General features: G+C 37.9%; 1 protein-coding gene across 1 annotated transcript in view; it reads right to left on the reverse strand.

The window, feature by feature from the left end:
* LOC121732855 (5-hydroxytryptamine receptor-like) overlaps positions 1–25,370 on the reverse strand; it is a 111,144-nt gene that overhangs the window by 28,791 nt on the left and 56,983 nt on the right. The gene's annotated exons all lie outside the window — the stretch shown is intronic.

Genomic DNA, 25,370 nt, shown 5'->3' on the forward strand with positions numbered 1-25,370 from the left:
ACGTAAGTCTGATAAGTCACGTGTTATTAATATGCCATGGTTTTTCTTTAATTTCTTTGAATAGGGACAGAGCAGAGGGCGCTACTAGAACATGATATTAGGGTTGATTCAGACCGCAATGCGACGCGTAGATGCATTTTTAAATTAGTATGGATTTGACAGATTTGCAAGACGTCTGACGCAATTGAAATATGTCAAATCCATACAAATTTATGCCGCGCCGCGCCACGCCTCGCCGCCTCGCGTTGCGGTCTGAATTGACCCTAACAGTAAATAATACGACCAAAACATGACATGTTGTATAAGGGTCAATTCAGACTGCAACGCGACGAGGCGAGGCGAGGCGCGGCGCGGCACAGATTTGTATGGATTTGACAGATTTCAATTGCGCGAGGAGACATGCCAATCTGTGAATTCAGTACAAATTTAGAAATGCATCTATGCATCGCGTTGCGGTCTGAATCAACCCTAATATGTTCTAGTATCAACCCTAAGTCATATTATTATGAAAATATTAACAGAAACGTTGTCAAACATCGAACAAAACTTTTTGTTTGCTGTTTATGCCGGTGCTGCATTCTAGCGTTCAAATTATCCCAATTCCAAAACCCCAGAGACGATTCGCAGAAAAAAAGAAATGTCCACAAAACGCAAATGTATTTTAACAAACGCATTCGTATTATTTTCGAGTTTCATTCAGCGCTTATCATAATTAATTGTTTGGGTTCATTGGATTTTACATCTCATTACATAAGGAAATTTAATTGTAAGCGCCATATAAACTCAGTTTACGCCAAATATTATACGTACTGGCGGCAATAAGCGTAATATAAACTTTCATATTTGAAATGAAAAGATATAGTAAAATTGATAAAACGTTATTTTGAAAGTTAAAACACGTTAAGGAAAAACTGGGGATCCCATTCTAAACGTGGTTTAAGAGGAGTCCACACCGCCCTTTTTACCATACAAACGTTGTCCCCTGTTTCCTCCCTGGATAATGCTAGTAGAGTTATAATTTTTTTCCTGAATATCTTCGGCCACTAATACAATGTCCCTATGTTTTCTTTTTTTTTCATAATTTAATTATTAAATAAGATATGAACGTTCAAAAACCCAAAAAAATGACCAGATTTTCTGCTGTGTTCAAACGTCCAGAAAACAGATTTGGCTAGATTTTACAAAAAAAAGCAAAACATAGGAACACAGCTCAAGCCTTTTTTTAATCTTTAATGAAAAAAAAAACTTAAATCGGTTAAGTTTTGGAGAAGGAATCAGGGGACAACGAATCGTTGATTTTCTGGATTTTCTGCAGTTGTCTCTATCGCGTTCTGCGGTATAGGCTTGAGGTAAGGGAGACAGCTATAGATATTACACGTACTTTTTTTTCATTTCTCTAGCCCCTGGTGTATCCTCTTAAGAATGTCTTTACAAAAAAGTAGTTGAGCCGGCAAATGTTTATTTGCCGTTACTAAATCAGGAGTTGATAACACAATGGTTAAAACTTAGAATACATACATTTTTAATGCTCATTGAATAAAACAAACAATGATTAAAGAAATAGAATATCATCTAAATAAGTAATGTAAACTGACGTGATAAGCACATAAACAATATAATCGGTGCAGCCTTTTTAAAAGAGTTTGGCAATAAACACGTGTTGTGTTTGAGGCTTGATTTATAATTTACTAGATTGACGCCTGCAACTCCGTTGCACCAAAATTCGTCGATCGCGCGGGAACCGTAACCGTATATTTTTCCAGGATGGAATGTCTCCTTTCCCGGGACTCAAAGTATCTCTATACCTAATTTTAGCAAAATCGGTTCAGCGGTTTGGGCTTGAAGAGGTAACATACAGATAGACATACTTTCGCATTTATAATAATATTAGGTAAGTAATATGTGTTCAAAAGCGTGGTTTGCCCGCAACACCGCCAGATCATAACCAATTCTAGTGTCTGTTATTTGCATACAATAATAAAATTAATTGCTTATGACCTCGCGACCGCTCGTTAGCGCGGACGCATAATATAAATCGAGTCTAATTATACTACAACTTAAGTTAATGTTTGTATATTGCCTTTTTTTTATGAAATAAGGGGGCAAACGAGAAAACGGGAGCTGCATGTGCATTGCCGGCCTTTTAAGAGGGAATAGGGGTTACCCTATACCTACCCTAGGGGAGGATAGGGATGGGAAACTCACTGGCTCGGCGAAACACAGCGCAAGCGCTGTTTCACGCCGGTTTTCTGTGAGAACGTGGTATTTCTCCGGTCCAGCCGGCCCATTAGTGCCGAAGCATGGCTCTCCCACGTCTAAATATTTCAGTATGCCTCGTATCATAAAACGCTTGTGGACGGGCAACAAACTTCAAATATTTGTGCAAGGTACGTAATGTAAATCATTCCACCTGAAATGCACTCCACCGTATCTCTGCGATAAAAGTTTTAATTAAAAACAAGCGGTTCCGCCGCTCAAATGATATTAGTTCTGTTAAAACTTCGCTCTGTGCAATTATTAGACCAAAACATTAAATCCTGCCGAATTAATGTGTTCTTTGAATGTGCACCGTAATTGCCGTTATTCCAATCCAGTCATCCAAATCTGCACTGGATTGTATTACTGGACTGAAATACCTAATGTTTACTCAAATATAATCTATACATACATACATATAAACATAAAACATACATACATACATACATACATACATACATACATACATACATATACATATACATATATACATATATACATATAAATAATATTAAAAGAACCGTTTTTAACTAGATGCATATGAATGTATATAGGGGTACATACACCAAAACAACATTTTTTTACAATTTTTGTCTGTATGTCTGTCTGTCTGTCTGTTTGTTCCGGCTAATCTCGTAAATGGCTGGAGCGATTTTGACGGGACTTTTTTTGGCACATAGCTGATGTAGTAAGGCATAACTTAGGCTACTTTTTAACCGACTTCCGAAAAGAAGGAGGATATATTTCACTTTTTTTATATTGGTCCGCGGACAACTTTGTCGTTTGTAAACCGATTTCCAAAATTATTTTGTTGTTGTATGAGATGTAGCCCGAATTTGGTAACATGATCACAAAAGTGGTGATCTGATGATGCAATCCATGAGAAATCGACAGGACTGCTTAAAATTGGATATGGAAACATATAGTGATTTTACGTTTTTCAAGAGGATTTTAAGCTTAAACTACCAAAAAATAAGAATTTGCGCTGAAGTACACCCTGGTTCCGAAGATGCTGTAGAGAACTCTTGAATCCTTATAGATAAATGTTCGGCAATTTTGGCGTTGCTGAAACAACTTGTTTCAGCAACTAAAAGCATATTATTATGTCAATGTGTCAATAATACTAATCATCATCATCACTATAATTATGCCATGAATCATTATATTATTATCAAAAATCTTGCCTTTGATTGATTATATTATTGTTCCACCGTTTGTTGACTGATTTTCAAAACTCTTTTCTTGCTATTTTTTTTATGAAATAAGGGGGCAAACGAGCAAACGGGTCACCTGATGGAAAGCAACTTCCATCGCCCATGGACACTCGCAGCATCAGAAGAGCTGCAGGTGCGTTGCCAGCCTTTTAAAAGGGAATAGCGTAATAGGGGAGGGTAGGGATGGGAAGGGAAGGGAAAAGGGGACGGTAGGGAAGGGTAGGGTAGGGGATTGGGCCTCCGGTAAACTCACTCACTCGACGAAACACAGCGCAAGCGCTGTTTCACGCCGGTTTTCTGTGAGAACGTGGTATTCCTCCGGTCGAGCCGGCCCATTCGTGCCAAAGCATGGCTCTCCCATTTAGTGTTTACTGTTTATAGAGGTACAATAACCCGAATTTGGTACAATGATTACGAAAGTGGTGATCTGATACTGAAATTCGTGAGATATAGAGGGAACTCCTGGATATTTTTTGGGACACACATAGACGCGTCAACTCTTTCTGTATTCAATCTTCATAATTTTTTACTCCGTAGCAGCTAACTAAACTTAAAAATGAACTAAAAAATATTAAATAATTCATATTCGGTACTCAGTATTTCTGTTCTCAGTCTTCCTTATTTTGAAGTCGGTATTAACTACCGGCTAACCTAATCACCAGTTCCATGACAAAATATAACTGCAATATATGACTGGTACCGACTTTATATTATTAAGATTGAGAACAGAAATACTAAGTACCTACAGAATATGAATTATTAATTAATACTTTTTAGTTCATTTAAGAAAATTACTATTGTCTTTACCTTGGAAGTCGTTTTCAATTTTTGTTTAAAAATAATAATTTTACTCTTATTCGTTATCCTTAAGATTTTCTATACAGTATTGGCGTTACTATTTGGGTAAGGAAGGGGAAACATTCTTTTTTGTTCTTTATTTATCACATTTTGCTGACGCGGATGAAGTCGCGGGCAACAGCTAGTAATAATATGTAATAGCTCCCACACCGGTTTCGGTGACGGTGCCCGGTTTCATTGAAACCAAGCCAGCTACGCAGGAGTAATTTTATAGTGCCCAAGTGTGTGCGCAGTACACAAGAGCACTTTCTATTCCTTTCACTCTCATAACCCAGTGGGACGGAAGACCGACACGACTGGCGAGAGATCAGGTGCAGGACCGACATTTTTACATGCCCATCCGACGCATGGATCATCTTACTTGTCAGACAATCAGGTGATCAGCCTGCATTGTCCTAAACAAACTTGGAAACGCCACGACACTCACACACGACCTCCGAGTCAAGAGCCATACCACTAGACCATGGAGGCGTTACTTTTTAACCGACTTCCAAAAAGGAGGAGGTTATATTATGTTCGGCTGTGGAGATTTTTTTTTTAATTTTTTACTTTGCTCAAAGGTGACTGACTGACTGACATAGTGATCTATCAATGCACAGCTCAAACGACTGGACGGATCGGGCTAAAATTTGGCATGCAGGTAGATGTTATGACGTAGGCATCCGCTAAGAAAGGATTTTATTCAATTCTGCCTCCATTCTACTTCAAGGGGATAAAATAGGGGATGAAAGTGTGTATGAAACTCTGTCAATTTTAAACCGATCAGGCTGATATTGATACCTAATTAATATAAATACTTGTTAATGCGAGCGAAGCCGCGGGCAAAATCTGGTAATTTATATTCCAGTTTGCCTTTAATAAGTGGTTTAATAAAACAGATCTTATGGAACACTGACGACTGTCATGGAAAATAATCTCAGCGTAAGTAGAAAGATAATTAAGTTTTCCACTGTGCGGTTTTCGTGTAACTTCATGCCGCGCACTGTAAAACTCTGGAACGAATTACTGTCACCAGCAGTATTTCCGGAATCCGGACCAATACGACCTGCAAAACCCAAGAAGAGAGCGTATTTCCTCGTAAAAGGCCGCCAACGCACCTGCAGTTTTTATAATTTTTTTGCGAGTGTCCATGGGTAGTTGCTTTCTATCAGGTGACCCGTTTGCTCGTTTACCCCCTTATACTTTTATATATAAAAATATAATACTTCCGGCGCCACGCCAATAGTCTGCTCTCTCGTCATCGTCGCCATTATACGTGGGAGAGCCATGCTTCGGCACGAATGGGCCGGCTCGACCGGATAAATACCACGTTCTCACAGAAAACCGGCGTGAAACAGCGCTTGCGCTGTGTTTCGCCTAATGAGTGAGTTTACCGGAGGCCCAATCCCCTAACCCCTACCCTATTCCCTTCCCTACCCTCAACTATTCCCTTCCCTTCCCTTCCCTTCCCTACCCTCCCCTATTATCCTATTCCCTCTTAAAAGGCCGGCAACGCACTTGCAGCTCTTCTGATGCTGCGAGTGTCCATGGGCGACGGAAGTTGCTTTCCATCAGGTGACCCGTTTGCTCGTTTGCCCCCTTATTTCGTAAAAAAAAAATCTTAGGAGGTTTCAATAATATCTCGTGACCTCAAGCCAGTTCAACAATTTCTAGCCATATAAAAAAAATGCACGGTTAAATTATACTCCAACAATGTAAATCAGCAATATTGAAACATTTGAGTTAGAACTAGTTTTTGTATCAATTAAATACAAAACGCTTACATTTGAAATCTATAATAACTAACATCAATTAATTGCTTGTCAAACAAAGAGCCGGTTCGGTTTTGCTCAAAGCGGAATTTCGCCGAATCGTCAACATATCAATTAAGTGAAATAAACAAATTTTGATTTATATAGCTGTATTTATTCTTAGATTTTTATTTTTATTCAGGATGTTTGAAATAACCATGGCAGAAGGATAAAAGATGGAACCCCGAAACTGTAAACAGCTATTTGCTCCAAATATCAAAGAAAAAACCCATCAAAAAAAAACCAAAAATATTTTTTTTTATTTCTTCGCCATTTCCTAAGGTTGCCACGGACTCCAATGTCAAAAATTATAAGTGTGAGTTGGAGTTCAAAAGATTTGATGAAAGAATTCGGAATTTATTACATCATCATTTAACAAAAAATTTAACCCGATAAGGTGAAAACTATATTTTTAAAATGATCCAAACATATGAAATAACTCTTATTCTTCATTAGTGCCTTTTTCAAAATTCGACTAAGCCTCAACTATTTCTGCAACCAATAATTTTCATTCTTTTGAAGTCGGTATCAGCTCAGAACTAAGATCCTTGACGTAGAACTTGACGGTACCGACCAACGACCGACCGGAACGACAGACGAACTTCCCCTTTTTGTAAGTCAGTGCATATAATTTTCCCCTTTTTAGAAGTCAGATAATAACTAAGTGATATTTAAAGTTCATAGTATTAACATGACTGTGTTTAATATTATTTATCATAGAGTGTTTATTCCTAATGTCATAGACATCTCAGTTATTACTTTGAGGAAAAAGTGGCGCGAAAGCCCGCGAAGGCCGCGAGTGTGGAGGGTTTCACGGCTTCGCGTTCGGTCTTCGCGGCTTTCCCCATCCGGTGTCAGTTTTTTGGCCCGCGATATTTTGATAAGCACACTATCTCAGAGTAGCAGCAACAATGATTTCAACGTCTATTTTACTCAAATGTGCGAGTGTACATTCAAAGATTGCGAGTGTACGATCGCGTCGTGTTCATGGCGCGTAGCGCCCGTGAATCGCGGCCGCAATTCGCGCCGCGAGTGTGGATCCCGCTTTACTAACGTGACACTGTACAAGATGGCGCGGGCGGCATCAGATCCGATCATAACGTGGTAAATAACATTATGATGGTGCACTTCGAAGTGCGATTCTGTACGATAGTTCCAAAAGTCTTTTCTAAACTCCCCCGCGCAATATTGTCACAGATTCTTCACAATATTAAAGTGTAGTAAAACTACATTTTATACTTTATAGCTTAGTTTATTCGTCGTTTTATATTCCAGACGTATCGGCACTTACTGGCAGAGTAGTTTTGCGACGAAATAAAATGGGGAATATTTGCTTTCGGAGTTCGTAAAGAATTAATTTATTATTTCATCGTCGAAACATGTACTAGGTTACATTAATACTGTGTAAACTAGCCAATCTATTAATGTAAAGTAGCCTTAATAAGTTTTATTATTCAGCACTGTTTCAAACATGTTTTAGTCCAGTGTCCTTAATTGTCATCTAAAACCAAAATCTTTACATCGTTACATTGTTTATAACCATTATTGTCACAATGATTGCCACCTTATATGATGCTGTGTATACAAGGTGTAACAAAACTTGGTGATAAATGATAATACTTTAGGGCGTGTATGTGTTCCATATATAGAATTCACTGTGAAAGTAACAGCGCTGAAAGATTTTTTTGTGTGGGGCAAGCGCCCCATCGTCATTCATTTTCCCATACAAAAGTAAAACAAAACTTTGTTAGGGCCGGGACACATAAACACGATGCGGCGTCGATTCACGATACGACGAGCATCGTAAAAAACTACGTTGCGACATCGTAACGTGCCACGATACACGGCATGACGTCGCGTCGTAGAAACTCACGATGCGTTCCTGTGTCAGTGCCACAGTTGTTATTCAAAATTCAAAGATGACGCATCGTGAGTTTCTACGACGCGACGTCGTGCCGTGTATCGTGGCACGTAACGATGTAGTGACGTAGTTTTTTACGATGCTCGTCATAGATTTCACGACGCGACGTCGCATCGTAGTACGACACGACGTCGTATCGTGTTTATGTGTCCCGGCCCTTACACCTTGTATGTTGGCGACGTCGATGGGCAATCATATACGAATATGCCCCTACACGTTCGTATTTGTAAAATTGGTCCTACGTAGGTCAACTTACAGAGGCCGCAATTATAGTGAGCCCTGCGAGAAATATTGCGCACTATATTCAAATAGAAAAAGATAAAGATCTATTCGGAGAGTAATAAATAAAAGTGTGTAATTGAATGTAACGAATTGCTCGAAAAAGTACTAGTGATTCGCGGGTATCTATAAATTGCGCAATTCTCCGTACAGACAACATGCTAGGGATGCGCGGTTTTTATCGATAATTTCGTCGATTCGATTAACAAAGAATTACATACAAATATTTACAACATTAAACATACAATAAACTAAATATTTATAATAAAACACACACAAAAGTATAAAAATTTGTAAAAAGAAACTTGAAAATTTTGCAGACAATTTTTAGTAAGGCACAGAATATTTTCTCTAAAAGTAAGTGTTGCGAGACAAAGTGTCTTGTGAGTGAGTCACATAAATTGCTGCCAAGTGCCAATATAATGTTTCTAAATAAAGGGCCTGTTTCACCACTTCCTGATAGGGCTATCCACCAATTAACTTGACAGATCAAGTATGGAGAATCTGTCAAAAAGTTGTGAATAGCCTATTAGGCACTTCATCAGAAAGTGGTGAAACCGGCCCTTAGTGTAATAAATTACTTAACTAATTTATCAGGCACATATCTTATATTTTTATATTCAACTAATTATTATATTTGTATATTTATTCAACTAATTAATGCACTATGGTATATTATGAAAAAATACTTATAATTTCAATTTGTGTATTGGTGAAAGTCAGCTCTAGTGTAACGTGTAAGTATAACATTTAAACAGTGAAATTTCACCTTAACCCATCAATCTCCAAGCGACAGGCTACATAACAATTGAAAATCTATTGTGTCTGCGTTACCCACGATGGAGGTGTTAATAGAAATTCCTCAAATACTAGTTCAATTATCAGAGAAATCGATAGATTGTTGCATTAAACACTATCGATAAAAGTGCAGCCATATTTTATCATTGCATTAGTTGCATAAACACTATCGATATCGATAAAAAGTGCAACATCCATCGTTTGTACAATTTACATCCCTGACGATAGATACGCGCTTCAAAGTCAGTACTGGTGATGCGATATATCGATAAACCATGCAATAAGTTAGCGAGGTTTCATTGGAACCGGGAATAATGGTTGGCCATTAATTTGATTCGCGCGCCTGTGTGTGGAGTGCCAGGTATTGTGATGCTCCAATTGTGATTTATTATCAAATTGTGAGCTAAATTAGCTGCCATTTATTCCGAAACCCGAAACTTCGGGCGATACATCATTAACTTGACTTATTTTGTATGTTTAAGGAATTTAATTCGACGCCATTTTATAGGAACACGCGCAAGGGGATGCTGTGAAATAGACCGGAAGGATAAAAAAAACAATCAGAAACATGTGCTCATTATTTAGTTGAGATGCGCTTGCCCATAGTTTCTTCATGTTCTATAAAAAATCTTTTCTATACAAAAAAATCTGCCAAGTGCGAGTTGGACTCGCCCATGAAGGGTTTTTGAATTTTTATACTTCAGTTGATTAAATGAAAGTTAAATTAAGGTTTACCATTTATGACGTATAAAAAAAACTCTCGTTCAAACCAATTTTCGTTGGTAGTTTTTATAGTAATGTACATCAGATATTTTTTTAGACTTATCATACTTTAAAAGTTAGAGGGAGGGGGGGGGCACATATTTTACCACTTTGGAAGAGTCTCTCTCGCAAACTATTTAGGTTAGAAAAAAAAATATTAGAAACCTCAATATGATTTTTGAAGACCTATCCATAGAAACCCCACACGCATAGGTTAGATGATTTTTTTTTTTGTTTCAGTTGGGGACCACTAAAATTTTTAAATAATTTTTCCATTTTGGTATCAAAATATTAATGCGAAAAGTTTCAATAGTTATATAGCTCTTATAGTTTCAAAAGGCTGTGGCATACGGACGGACAGATAGACATGACGAATCTAGTATAAGGGTTCCGTTTTTTGCCATTCGGCTACGGAACCCTAAAAAGGAAGTCTAAAATGTAACATGTGCTGTATTATTATTTATAATATATTGTGTTGCCATCTGTAGTTTCTGCACGTTCTCTATAAATTACAAATGTGTATATTATTTTGTATAATAGACACTAGTTATTTGACCGAGCTTTGCTCGGTATTCGATAAAACACGAATAAAATGACATTTTCTAATTTAATCATTCCTAGCTAGATCGATTTATCGCCCCCGAAAACCCCTATATACTAAATTTTATGAAAATCGTTGGAGCCGATTCCGAGATTCCAATTATATATATACAAGAATTGTTCGTTTAAAGATATAAGATTTGTGATGCTGTTAAAAAAATTAAAAGAACTTGCAGACTTCTTATACCGTAAACATTTAAGGTAATTGCACATTTATCAGCACGCATGCGCCGAACGCGCCGCATTTTAGAATTTGTTGTATGAAATGACGTGAAACCTCGCACATTCGTCCGCACCGTACGCGCCGCATTTCGTGTACTATGCGGTGCGGACGACGCGTAAATATTATGTTATAATAGTAGAGGAGGGGAGGGTGCTATTTTTGTAGTCACTCGAGCGTTAATTGTTTTAGTAATATTTTAAAATAAAAATGTTATTAATCATAATTTGTTCTTTGTATTACGCACAAACATTTTGATCTAAATCCATACTAATATTATAAATGCGAAAGTGTGTCTGTCTGTCTGTCTGTTACCTCTTCACGCCCAAACCGCTGAACCGATTTTGCTTAAATTTGGCATGGAGATACTTTGAGTCCCGGGAAAGGACATAAGATACTTTTTGTCCCGGAAAAAGGTACGGTTCCCGCGCGATAAACGAGTTTTGGCGCAACGGTTGCGGGCGTCATCTAGTCTGAAATATTGATTATAATATTAAACAGCATTATCGTAATTAATAAAATGTCAGGATAAATTTGGCACATTTTCCGAAAATTCTCCTGTGTATAGACAAAGTAAAGAAAATGGAAGTGGAAAACAAAACCATTTAGGTATAATGTAGTCGATGGCGTAAGACACCTTGGGATTCCATCTTGAAATATATATCCGTAAACGAAAGTAAATCCATATTGGAATATCGTATTTCAGGAGTATTATTAGATAATAAAAGTGTATGTTTTTCTAAAAATACTGCATGCCGTTGGGGAAGCATATTATGTGATTCTTTGGTATTAAGAAGAGACTAATAGTGTTTATGATGCAAATAAAATCATTTTAATAGCACTTGAGAATATCTTACCTTTATCTTGAGATGCAAACTCGGATGGTTAAAAATATTAAAGTTAAGTCAGGTGTGAACTGATCGAAAACCCTTAAGACGAAGGGAAAATTTCTGCCAGTCATTCGAAGAAAATTTGAATCACCTACTGTTTCGTGTTCCTGTCGATACTAACGTTTTCCTCTTTATACATGTATTTATTAATATCACAATATCTTCTATAACAATAACAATCATACTTATTAATCATTGATGATCCAATAACGTATAAATAACATCTATAAATCGTTCTGTCCTGTCTGTAAACGAAACCAAATCCCCGAAAGCGTGGAATAACGAGCGAGATATCGTGATAATTAATACCAAGGCCGTTTGTCCACGGCCACCGTCAACGGGACGTCACCATCAAAAATTTGAAAACACTTTTACAGTCCACGGTATCCAAACGAATACCAAATATATGTGGAGTCCACATGTATCCAAAAGGATGCATTGGCACTGAATTCTAGGCCAGTATAAATAGTCAGTACTTAAGATGCGACCCGGTCTCAAAACGCGGTTCGGCTCTGTTATTGGTCCAAATTTTGACAGCCAAGCAATCACAGAGCCTGAACCGTGTCTTGAGACCGAGACGCATCTTGAGTACTAACTATTTATACCGGCCCTAGAGAATAAAATAATGAAGAAAAGCATATAAAAAATACTTAACATAATATTAATCCTTATAATCCATTATAAATAAATACTTTACAATGAATATTGGAGTGGACTCGAGGGACTAGATTTTGCTTTTGTATGGTGGACTGTAAAAGTGTTAAGGTGATCGCGTATTTACCAGAACATCAACAGAAATGATGTGAAACCTCGCACATTCGTCCGCACCGTACGCGCCGCATTTCGTGTACTATGCGGTGCGTTGTATTGTTACTGACTAATAATGAGCGATTAGCTACAATTCCCCTTTATGATCTAGATTCTAGGCTATATTTTTCATTTTCTACTATATTTGTCTAGCGACCCATGGACCGCTGTTTTGTAGTGACGTAGAGCAAAATGAAACCTATAGCCTGGGTTATAAAGTGGCATTTTATCTAAAATTTTGTCGGTGACGTTCCGTTGACGGTGGCGGTGGACAAACGGCCTAACGTTAGCCGAAATGCGCTAACGAGGTATTCACGATAAAGCTTTGTTTGTTATCGAAAGTTTTTATCGACATGACTCAACACTATTTGAGTTTTATAAAAATGTTCTACTTCTAAATTCGTTTTTTGTGTAAGTTACTACTGATTATTTATTATTATCCTAAAAGCTACGTTCAACCTGGTTATTAATTGTGTAAATTACTTCCTGGTTGTAAGTGCGAACCAATGCCACATTTTAGTACTAGGTATAGCAAATAATTTACATTTTTTAACATTTAAAAAATAAATTAAAAAATAATATTAGGTTTTCAAAGAACGCATTTGAATCGTAAAAAGTATAGCATATTTTATGTTATAGTAAAAAAAATATTTCCATAGGTATATACCAGCAGATGTATACAAAACGATATCGTGTCCTTTTGCATTTCCAAAAAGTTTCGCAACATTTAATTGTATTGGTACCTTAGATACATTAATAAATCAGTCTGTCATGTGCGATTTTCGATTCCGAATTTCTTATTCGTATCGTAAAATATACGCAGCGAAGTAGAAGACACGTGATGGGATTGCCAGTCCCCCCTCCTCCCTCGAGGCAGAGGACTGACGCTTATTCACCTAAGATGGAGCACTCACGATAATTGTTAGGAAATTGAAAAATCACAAGCGCCGCAGGGGACTGTGTTTCATTGATTGTCAGATAATACAGTCCCCTGTGTTATTGCAACAAATTGATAAAAGTTAGGTAATAAATTTATTCGTAGGCAGATATTAGTATTATTTGGACGATTTATGTCAAGTCCATGTTAGTCAAAGTCAAATTCAATTTTTTTATTCAGAATAAGTTTTTTTAAAACACTTTCTGAACGTTGATACTACTGGGGCCTACCACAGGTTCGGGAACTAACCGGGCGAGAAGAACCGGCGTAAGAAACTCGCACGGGGCCATCTTTTACCAAAAATATGAAAAATTACAATGTCAATGTCGTCGTCAGTCGTGATCAGTTGTATGGGCAGAGTAAACAGAACTAACGAGTAGACCGACTCAAGAACTCAGAAGAGATCTCGATACGTTTGACGTGGTATGTCATATCGGCTGGCGCACGCTGTAGACACAACCACAAACACAACTGTAGCAGAGTAGACAGAATTCGGCTGGCGCACTGTGTAGGCACAACTGTTATAGGTACTTATAGCTTTGTCCACTCTGTTCCTTTTTCTGTTCGTCAAAGGCATGCGTTATAGCGCAGTCAACAGCGAACGTGTACGGTCAGAGGGCATGCCCGCGACGCATGCCCTCTGACCGTATCCAAAACTTCAAAAATGACAATATTGGCGTTGCGTTCCTTGGCGCATTCAATTATTGAATGCGCCAATATGAAAGTTGATGACGAAAATTGAAGATGAAAGTGCACAGTTACTAAGATGAAAGTACACGTTACTAAGCATTGTGAAACATGTTGAAAGTGACATTTGCGCCCAACACGCGTATATTCGCCCGTTTGTTTGAAGTCGAGGTACTCCAGCCCCCGTAGACAAGTGGCAAAATGCTAACGCTAACGTTAGCGCTACAAAATGTATGGATTTGACATTAGTATTCGCTAGCGAAGCGATGACTTAAGTCAAATCGCATACATTTTGTAGCGCTAGCGTTAGCTTTAGCGTTTTGCCACTTGTCTACAGGCCCAGGGTTGATTCAGACCGCAACATGACGCGTAGATGCATTTCTAAATTTGTATGGACGTCTCACGCAATTGAAATTTGTCAAATCCATACTGTCAATTTATGCCGCGCTGCGCCTCGCCTACCCTCGTCGCGTTGCGGTCTGAATTGACCCTTAGTTCTGTCTACTCTGATATGGGTTTGACATAATCCAACCAAATTGTCTTTGTGATAAGATATCCCGATAAGGATGTTTTTCATTCAATCATATTTTATACCGTCATAATAGAGATACCCCAGAAGGGTTAGATTTTTTTTAAATTAATTATAGTCAGAATTTTTTTTGCACCAGTATTTAGAGGAGGCCACAAATAAGTTAAATTCGAAAACTCGACCAGCCACGACATGTGCGTTAGCCGCCATATTGGTTTGAAGGTCCAATCTTTTTTTAGCTATATCTCCTTTATTTTTTATTTTTTCAAGAAAATGATAAGGATCAAATTTGTCGAAAATTTGTTTTTCTACAACTTTAGTCCTTATAATTTTTATTGTAAAATCAATATTTAAGGAAATAAGTGCAAAAAACAAGTCAAAGTATAATTTCGACCTGTTCGACCTGTATCGCGATTATTGTCAAATACAGAAAAAGAAACCAGAAACAAACTTGTAGCTCTTTACATTAACTATAATTAAAATTAAGAATTCGCTGTCTGTCCGTGTGTCTGTCTCCAAGCTTCAAGAACGGTGATAGGTAGAGACTTGAAATTTACAGATATTATGTATTTTGTTTCCCTCTATAACAACAAATACTAAAAACATGTTATATTTATTATTTGATGGGGCTCCCATATAACAAACAGGATTTTAGTCGCCTTTTTTGCTTTTTATCAAAAATAGCAGCACTAAGACAATTTAAATATGCATAAAATATTTAATTGTATTTGTATTTTAATAATAATTAATAATAAAATTAAAATAAAATAAATATTTAGGGGGGGCTCCCACACAAAATAACAAATTTTTGTCTATCTTTGCCTTATAATGGTACGGAACCGCCATGAGCGAGTCCGACTCGCACTTGGCCATTTTTTAATAATTATTCAGGTGTAGGTTGTGCCGTAATAATTGTTAAAAGGTCTAATTCATGATCAGAAATATTCATTGTTAAAAGGTCTAATTCATGATCAGAAATATTCAGTTTTATACAATCGCTTGGGTCCCGGTACATTTACCATAGGTGTAGGAGCTTTAATATTGATTTCTAAAAAAATTCATAAGGATCAAATTTGTAGGAAATTTAATGATCTATCACCTACAACTTTGTTTCTACAATTATTTTCGCTAAACTCGATAATAATTGACATACAAGCGAAATTATACTTTGACTTGTTTTTTGCATTTATCTCCGTAAATATTGATTTTACAATGAAAATTGTCAGAACTTAAAATGTAGGAAATTAAATTTACAAGAAATTTAGTTATTATCATTTTCGTAAAAAAATATAAAATAAAGGAGATAATATAGCTAAAAAAAGATTGGACCTTCAAACCAATATGGCGGCTAACGCACACGTCGTAGCTGGTCGAGTTTTCGAATTTAAGCTATTTGTTACTTCCTCTAAACACTGGTGCAAAAAAATTTCTGACTATAATTAATTTCAGATTCCCATACAAGGCTAAACTAACCCTACTGGGCTAAGAAGGCTGATCGCAGGTCGAAATGGAAACATACAAGTACATGGAAATGCACAGAAAATCCAGTCAGGATAATAGTAGGTATTTTAGTAGATAACGCCTGCAACTCTGTTGCACCAAAATTTGTTTATCACACGGGAACCGTACATTTTCCGGAATAAAAAGTATCCTATGGCCTTTTTTGGGACTCAAATTGTCCTCATACTAACTATGGAGAGGTAATAATATTATATAGACAGAAGGACACACTTTCGGGTTTATAATGTTACTTTTTTTTTTAATGAAATAAGGGGGGCAAACGAGCAAACGGGTCACCTGATGGAAAGCAACTTCCGTTGCCCATGGACACTCGCAGCATCAGAAGAGCTGCAAGTGCGTTGCCGGCCTTTTAAGAGGGAATAGGGTAATAGGGGAGAGTAGGGAAGGGAAGGGAATAGTTGAGGGTAGGGAAAGGAACAGGGTAGGGGTTAGGGGATTGGGCCTCCGGTGAACTCACTCACTCGGCGAAACACAGCGCAAGCGCTGTTTCACGGCGGTATTCTGTGAGAACGTGGTATTTATCCGGTCGAGCCAGCTCATTCGTGCCGAAGCATGGCTCTCCCACGTATAACTAAGAATTCAAAGGATCAAAAAAACTATCTGCGTCGATAAAAAAAACAGTTTTCATGTTTCAAACTTTCTACGCGTTACTAGAATACAAAAGTATCTTTTACAACAAAGAATTGCCTACAAAAATACAATTGTTTTAGCTAAAACAAAGGATATATGTTCGCACGTTTCGATATGGAAATAGAATTTGGGAGGACGTGGAGCTTATTGTGTGTATCGCTTGTATTGTGTGCGACCCCAGAATTGTACAGTCGAATTGTTGATCATCATGTTGATTGTGATGTTATGTTGCTAGTAATTTATGAGCGTAAACAATATATTTTATAGGTTACTATGAACTATCAGAGATTTTTATTCATAGGGCTACGTAATTTGGTCGCTTTATTTGAAGCCCAACTAACAGATCACAATTATTATTAAATTGAAATAGCTAGACAAAATGACGTAGGTCCCTCATCTGCTTATTAATGAATTCCTTCGATATTGCATATTTTAGGATGGGCGCCCACATGGGCGGAAAAAAATACACATCTGTTTTTAAGTGCCAACGCATATTAGAGACACGACAGTTTTTAGACAGACTATCGCATAATATTTTTTATTATGCGTGTAGGCTACGGGAGGAGGAATTTAAAATAAAATTCTGGATGTACGAGTAAAGTCACGGTATATTAACGGAAGAACACATATAAGTACACTTCAGAAAAAACTAAAATAGACTGCCCACAAAATCCGCCGACAATTCTCTTTTATATCATACCACGAAAAAACCGTTGAATTTCGAGGCGTCGCTTCGCCATAGACAAAACATAACTTCGTTTCTTTTTTTTACATTTCTTAAAGGTGCAGTACGGTGGCGGTCGCGTCGCCAACAATGCGCGTACGTACTAGTCAAAACGTCTCATAGACAAAGATGTGTAATGCGTACAAGAACTGCACGGCGACAAGTCTGACTAACGACTGTCGGCTTCCCTTTGAAGTGTATGCGAGCGCGCACATCAACGACAAAACTGTCTAGCGGTGTACCTAGTCTGATGAAGGTATGCATTGCGTCGTCGTAGACAAAACAGTTTCGTCTTGGTATGCGCCGCGTGGTAAAAACAACTGTTTCTCTTTAATCTTAAAGCTGACTCGTCTATGTGAAACAAGATTGTCTAAAAACTGTCGTGTCTCTAATGTGCGGTCTGCCTTAGAGACAAATAAAACATACTGTTTGTAATAGTATTTGCAAGTGACATATGAAAAGACGGTTGGAAACAATAATATTGTGAAATTGCAATAATTCCCTATCTGTCCCACAAAAAGTATGAAGCAGGTGGGCTCATTGCTATAAAAGTACCAATATTCTTTAAACAAAAAATACACGAAATTTCATCAAAATTCCTCCAGCCAGTCAGTTCGGCAACAAACACCGCAACACGATAAATATATAGGGTATCAAAAGTACGGATTGTGCTCGTATAGTTACAAAAGACTAATTTTTTATCGACTACAAGACTTTGGAGTTTGGGGACCAATAGCGTTAAGAAACTTGTTCAACTTTGTCCCCTAGGGACTATAATCAAACAAGATCTAAGGCTCTTAGACTATAGTCTTGACATAATATTTTAACAAGGATTACTGGCGATTATTAGCGATCACCGACTACTGCGAGGATCCTTGAGTGTATGCTTCAAACTCGAAAGAGCCCATATGCTGAGGTCTACTCTCCGACCCAACTCCCAACAATCCGTCGCTGACACCCAGAAATTTCAGTTACAACTGAGAAATAGGTTCGACGCTCTTAACATCTCGGAAACTACAATGGAAGTTGACGAGGCTTTAAATGCGGAGAGCATACGGGTCGAAGGTGAAAGGTTTTGCAGGCCCAAGCATGCGGGCAGGAAATCCAAACTTTCGGATGAGACACTCAAACTTCTACTGTTCTGGGGGGGTTCTGTCCGAGATCGAGGATTTCTATAGCCGCTTGTATGCTTCACATGCTTCGCAACCTGATCCTCGTGATGACGACCCGCGTGCCAAACTCACCCGGCATCTTTCTGGCGAGCTTCCTGACGTCAGTATAGGCGAAATCGGATTGGCTCTGAAACAACTTAAAGGAGGAAAGGCCCCGAGGAGGGACGGAATTACGATCGAACTTCTCAGAGCGGGAGGCGAACCCGTCTTGAGAGAGCTTCGTAAAGTCTTTAATTGTGTCCTTCAACGGGGAGTTTCCCCCGAAGAGTGGCTTAAAAGCGAGTTGGTTCTCTTTTTTAAGAAGGGCGATAACACCCTTCTTAAAAATTATAGACCCATCTCGCTTTTGAGTCACATATATAAGTTGTTTTCTAGGATCATTACGAATCGCCTATCCAATAAACTTGACGAATGCCAGCCACCGGAGCAGGCTGGGTTTCGCAGAGGCTTTAGCACCATAGACCATATTCACACCTTAAGGCAAGTTGTACAAAAGTCACATGAGTACAGGCAGCCATTGTGCCTTGCCTTTGTGGACTATGAGAAGGCTTTTGACTCTGTTGAGACCTGGGCTGTTCTGGAAGCCCTGCAACGATGTCAAGTCGATTGGCGTTACGTCGAAGTTTTGAAAGGTCTATATAATGCCGCGTCTATGTCCGTCCGAGTACAGGGGGCCACAACAAGGCCAATCTATTTGCATCGAGGAGTGAGGCAGGGGGATATTATTTCCCCGAAACTGTTCACAAATGCGTTAGAGGACGCCTTCAAGACCCTAAACTGGAAAGGACGTGGCATAAACGTTAATGGCAAGTACCTCTCACACCTTCGTTTCGCTGACGATATCGTCATATTGGCAGAATCGTTGGAGGACTTGCAGGAAATGTTGAACGACCTAAATGAATCTTCCCGGCGGATCGGTCTCGGGATGAACTTGGACAAGACGATGTTCAACGAACATGTTCTCCCGAGACCGGTTGCAGTTAACGGTGTCTTTCTCGAAGTCGTAACGGAATATGTCTATTTGGGGCACATACTGCAGGTAGGTAGACATAACATCGAGAGAGAAACCGATAGGAGGATACAGTTGGGTTGGGCAGCATTCAGGAAGCTAAGCCACATTCTCACGTCGCATATTCCGCAGAGCTTGAAGACGAAAGTCTTCGATCAATGCGTGCTTCCCGTTATGACCTACGGGGCGGAAACCTGGCCTTTTACAGCAGGGCTAGCTCGTAAGTTTTTCGTCGCTCAGCGTGCTATGGAACGCGCTATGCTCGGAGTTTCTTTGGCGGATAAGCTTCGAAATGAAACAATTCGTCAAAGAACTAAAGTCATCGACATAGTGCAGAGAATCAGTACGCCGAAGTGGAACTGGGCTGGTCACGTAGCTCGAAGAACAGACGATCGCTGGAGTAAACTTACTCTGGAATGGAGACCAAGGCTGGGAAATCGGGGTGTAGGTCGACCTCCAACTAGGTGGGACGACGATCTCCGCTTAGTTGCAGGCCCATGTTGGATGCGAGTAGCAGGAGATCGGTCATCTTGGCGTTCATTGAGAGAGGCCTATGTCCAGCAGTGGACGACTATAGGCTGATATGATGATATGATGAAGGATTACTGTAAATTAAGAATGTTTGTTTTGTAGTTTTAACCACTTATGGTTTTTGTCGGGGAGCACTTTACTTTTCATTATTAAAATATTATCTTTTCACAAAAGATAGTATTATAATTTAAGTTATATTATTATCAGAAATTTGGGCTAAAGGGCTACCAAATGGATAGCAAAATGTATGGATAAAACTACTATGTTTTTTGCTTCAACATGGTCTCCTCACTATAAAAGTTTTTTTAGAGTAATAACAATCTGTAGGCCTACCACGAAACCGTTTTGAGACTCAAACAATTGGACGAGAATGCCGCGTCCTGCTCTAACAACGTCATGTCACAATTGTTAGAGTAGGATGCGGTATTTTCGTACGATTGTTTAAGTCTCAAAACGATATTTTCGTGGCACGGCCCCAGTTTACAAACGTCGAAGTCATCGTTAAAAATACAAAAAACACAGCCTTAGGACTCCCTCTTTTTTTTAATCATTTAATAAAAATCAAAGCATAATTATTTCCTGAGTTCGCGCCTGAATCGGCGGCCGCGCAACACGTACTTTTGTTGTCTCCCGTTATAAAAATAATTCTAAATACCTACAGTAGTTAATTGACTTTCGTTTTGTGTTAAATTACAAATTTATATAATCTCTTAATAAATTACAGTGTTAGACTTACATGAGCAATAGTGTATATAACTTTTTAAGTGAAAGTGAAAAAGGACGCCTACCGAACACAACGCGCAACGCGCCATTTTGTGTGTGAAAATATTTTTGCTAAATTTTTTGCACTTACTTCTTGTTTATTAACAAAACCGCAATAATTACAACATTATGAGTGCGTAAATACCTAATACCACCGACCTCAGTTTCCTAACAGTTTTTTCACAATTTATAACCTCTAAAATACTCACTCAAATCCTACTTATTTCACTTCAAAATGGAAAGTCTGCAAAAGACCATAGATGATCTGGCCAAAGTCTTCAAATCTAGTATGGAGGGTTTCCAACAAGAACTTGCCCGGGCTACCACTTCAACAACTGATACAATCTCCACTCCGCGCATAGCCTCAGAATTTGAGTGCTTTAGGACTTTTATTCTGTCCGCTCTACAGAATCTTCAGTCCCAGGTGGCATTGCTAAGTAGATTTCATGACCAGGAGCAAATGCGTAGCAGAAGAAAGATGCTCCTTTTTCATGGAATCCCAGAGGACAGCAGAGAGGACACTTCAGCAGTTGTTATGGCAACTATCTCTATGAAATTAAACTTAAAGTCTCTTGACTCCTCTTGTATCAAACGAAGCCAACGGATTGGAAGGGCCAAGGAAGGTGTGCCCAGACCTATTCTGGTTAAGCTCCAAGAAATCCAAGTTAGAGACTCCATCTGGTTCGCTAAAACAAACTTAAAGGGCTCAGGCACAACAATGTCAGAATTCCTCAACAAAAGCAGACACGAAACTTTTATTGCTGCAAGAGAAATTTTTGGAATTTCAAACTGTTGGACTAGAAACGGTATTATTATAATATCAACTCCGGATGGCTCACGTCACAAAATAACATCTCTCCAAGAACTACAAGCAATTCCTCATGCCAATTCGGAAAAAACAAGTGTCCAGCAACAATCTAATGTTAGCATGTCCAATAACACTCCCCCAGCTGTAGCCGATGTCAGCAAAAGACCCAAAAGAATCCTAAAAACTAAGCAGCTTGGTTAGTAGTTCATTATATTTATATTCTATAGCCTTTAATTTACAGCAAATACTGTTATTCTCTTGTTTAATTATATTATATTTTCACTGTGTTGCCTAGTCTACATTTCTATTAATTATTCACATATTTATGTCTAAAGTCTAAAGTGATTTATAGTATACTTAATATGGATTAAAAGGAACAAACACATTCTAATACTGTATTGTGAGTTAATAGCTAGTATGTACTTTACTTAGTGTTTTATATTATGTAAATTTTAACCCACAAAATATATTACTGTGGTTTGTGATGTCACAGGTCACAATAATAATGTATATATATTAGTGGATTTTTGTTTTAGTCTAATTTAGGTCATAAGTTTTTAATGTGCTAACTTTAATATGTTATAAACATAAACATGCTGTAAAATAATTGTTATTCACAAGGTTAAAATTGTAATGCATAATATTTAGATCATAATTTTTAATGTGCTAGCTTTGTTGTGTACTTATACAAGCTGCAAAATAATTGCTACTCACAAGTCTAAAACATTGTTATTGTTATTTATTTTGTTACATTGATTGTTAATTTGTAACAAACTTTATTATTATTTAAGAATTACAGTGAAGTGTGAACTGTGAACATGTATCCTGTCAAATGTCAGCTGTCAATACCAATAGTTTGTGGCTGTCAAATTTGCTTATTTCTGTGGTTCTTCTTCTTCTTTGTTTCTTGTTCTTTTTTTTATGTTAAAAGAAAAAGTGATAAAGCCTTGTTTTCTTATAACGAATAATAGCAGGCAGCAGCAGCTACTATATTGAATTATATACAGATTTATTCTGTTAATTTTGAAAATATTCTTTAAATTTATAAAATTGTGAAGTCGGTTGGTGTGTTACAAGTAATTATATAAGAAGAAATACATATACATATTTATATTTTATTATTATATAGATAACGTTATTGTATATATTATATTTATATATAATATTATATTGTTATTTTTTTTTTTTATCAATGTTTGAATCTCTAGATGATAGTTTTATATCTATTTCGGGCTCCTCGAGTTGCAGTGACGATAGCTTTCACAGTACTTGTTCTGATCATTTACTTTCTACACTTAGTTCTCACTTCTCTAACAACTTAAAGAATTTTAATATTATACACTTGAACGCTCAAAGTATTCCGGCGCACTTTTCCGAACTTCTTAACTCATTTGACTCTCAATCATTCATTGACGCTATCCTTATTTCCGAATCTTGGTTCAAACCCTGTCTACCTTCCACTTCTTACTCTTTACCCGGTTACCATCTCATTAGAAATGACCGTATAGGTAGACCAGGCGGTGGGGTTGCAATCTACCTTAAATCTAATATTAAATATAAAATTTTGAGATCATCAGCACAACCTCCTTCAGCCGATGATACTGAACACCTTATTTTAGAAATAGCAAATGGCGTGTCTAAAATATTGCTTGGGGTATTCTACAGTCCTAATCTCTCCGTCAATTATTTTACTGCCTTCGAAAAATTGCTCGATGAATTTATTCCTTCTTATGAGCACATTATTTTGATGGGAGATTTTAACACTTGTCTCCTAAAAGACGATTATCGTTCTAAAAAACTTATCTCTATCATTAACTCATTTAATCTAAATACTCTTCCTCTGCAAGCCACGCATCACTATCCTCATTCCACACCATCACTTCTTGATCTTATGTTTGTTTCTTCACTTCACCTTGTAGACTCTTACGGCCAATGTCCAGCGCAAGGATTTTCTTACCATGACTGCATATTCCTCTCATACAAATTTCGTCTAGCTAAAACCAAGCCCAAAGTTGTCTTGCATCGGTCCTTTAAAAATATCGACATAGACAGTCTCCGCGAGGATGCTGAAAATGTGGACTGGGAAGAGATAACCAATGCTGATTCGATTGACGAAAAAACTTTTATATTTGAGAGTAGAATCATCGAACTCTTTGATAAACATGCACCGTTACGCCCTGTTAAAATAAAGCACCTTCCAGCGCCATGGCTAACAGACGATATTAAATCCTTAATAAATAAAAAAAATCGTGCAAAAGCTAAATTACGCCAAACACATTCTGATGTCGACAAATTAGCCTATAATAAACTCCGCAATCGCTGCAACACAATGTGCAGAGATGCGCAAAAACGTCACATTCAATCGTGTGTCGAAAATGGTGACCAAGCTAAAGTATGGAGGTTTTTAAAGTCACTTGGAGTTGGCAAAGATCCTAAAACCTCAATTTCGTCCAGCATTGATTTAGATCTCTTAAATAGTCATTTTGCTAACCCCGCACATGTCTACGATACTCACAAAAAAGCTCACACAAGTCATACTATATCTAACTTACCTATACCAGATTACCCCCCATTTTCATTTAAGGATTTATCTATCAGTGATGTTAAAAAGGCTGTTCTGTCAATTTCATCTAAGGCTGTGGGTAGTGACAACATTGGGCGTAACATGATAGTTCCATTGCTTGACACATTATCACCAGTCCTCGTCCATATCCTTAATTTTTCCCTCAAAACCTCTGCTTTTCCTAGCTCTTGGAAAGATTCTTACATAATTCCTCTGCCCAAGAAATCTAGTCCCCTATCTTTCTCTGAGATTACCGCCCAATTTCAATACTTCCTTTCCTCTCGAAAATCCTTGAACGTTTAGTACAGCAACAACTATGCTCTTTCCTTAATTTAAATAATATATTAAATCCTCTGCAATCAGGTTTTCGCCCCGGCCATAGTACTTCTACAGCCTTAGTTAAAATTACTGATGACATTCGTCATGGCATGGATAACCAAAATCTAACTATTCTCATCCTTTTGGACTTTAGCAATGCTTTCAATACAGTAGACCATGACATTTTATTACTCCTTAGATCGCTCAATCTATCTCCTGAGGCCGTCAACTGGTTCCGCAGCTTCCTACAAGGACGCCGGCAGCGTGTTAAAATTGACAATAAAATTTCCTCATGGTGTGATGTATTTGCAGGCGTGCCCCAAGGTAGCGTGTTATCTCCTCTTCTATTTTCCATTTTCATAAACTCTGTTTCACAAATAATTTCTTCTTTCTACCATATGTATGCAGACGACTTACAAATCTATAGACAGGCCTTACTTTCCTCACTTTCTAACGTGATTGCTCAACTTAATACTGACTTGTCAGAAATACTAAAGTGGAGCAATTATTACGGTCTTAATCTCAACCCGAAAAAAACCCAGTGCATCATCATTGGTAGCAGGCAGCTGATTGCTAAAGTCGACTGGGCTAACTTACCAGAAATAATTCTTGACGGGGCTATCATCCCCTATAGCTCCTCCGTTCGCAACCTCGGTATATACTTTGACCGCACTCTTTCATGGAACACCCAAACTCAAGAACTCCGCAAGAAGCTCCTCGCTGCCACTGCTTCTCTCAGACGCCTCAGTTACTTCCTTCCTGTATCAACCAAAATCTCATTAGT

Source organism: Aricia agestis, chromosome 13, assembly GCF_905147365.1.
Source record: "Aricia agestis chromosome 13, ilAriAges1.1, whole genome shotgun sequence".
Lineage (NCBI taxonomy): Eukaryota > Metazoa > Arthropoda > Insecta > Lepidoptera > Lycaenidae > Aricia > Aricia agestis.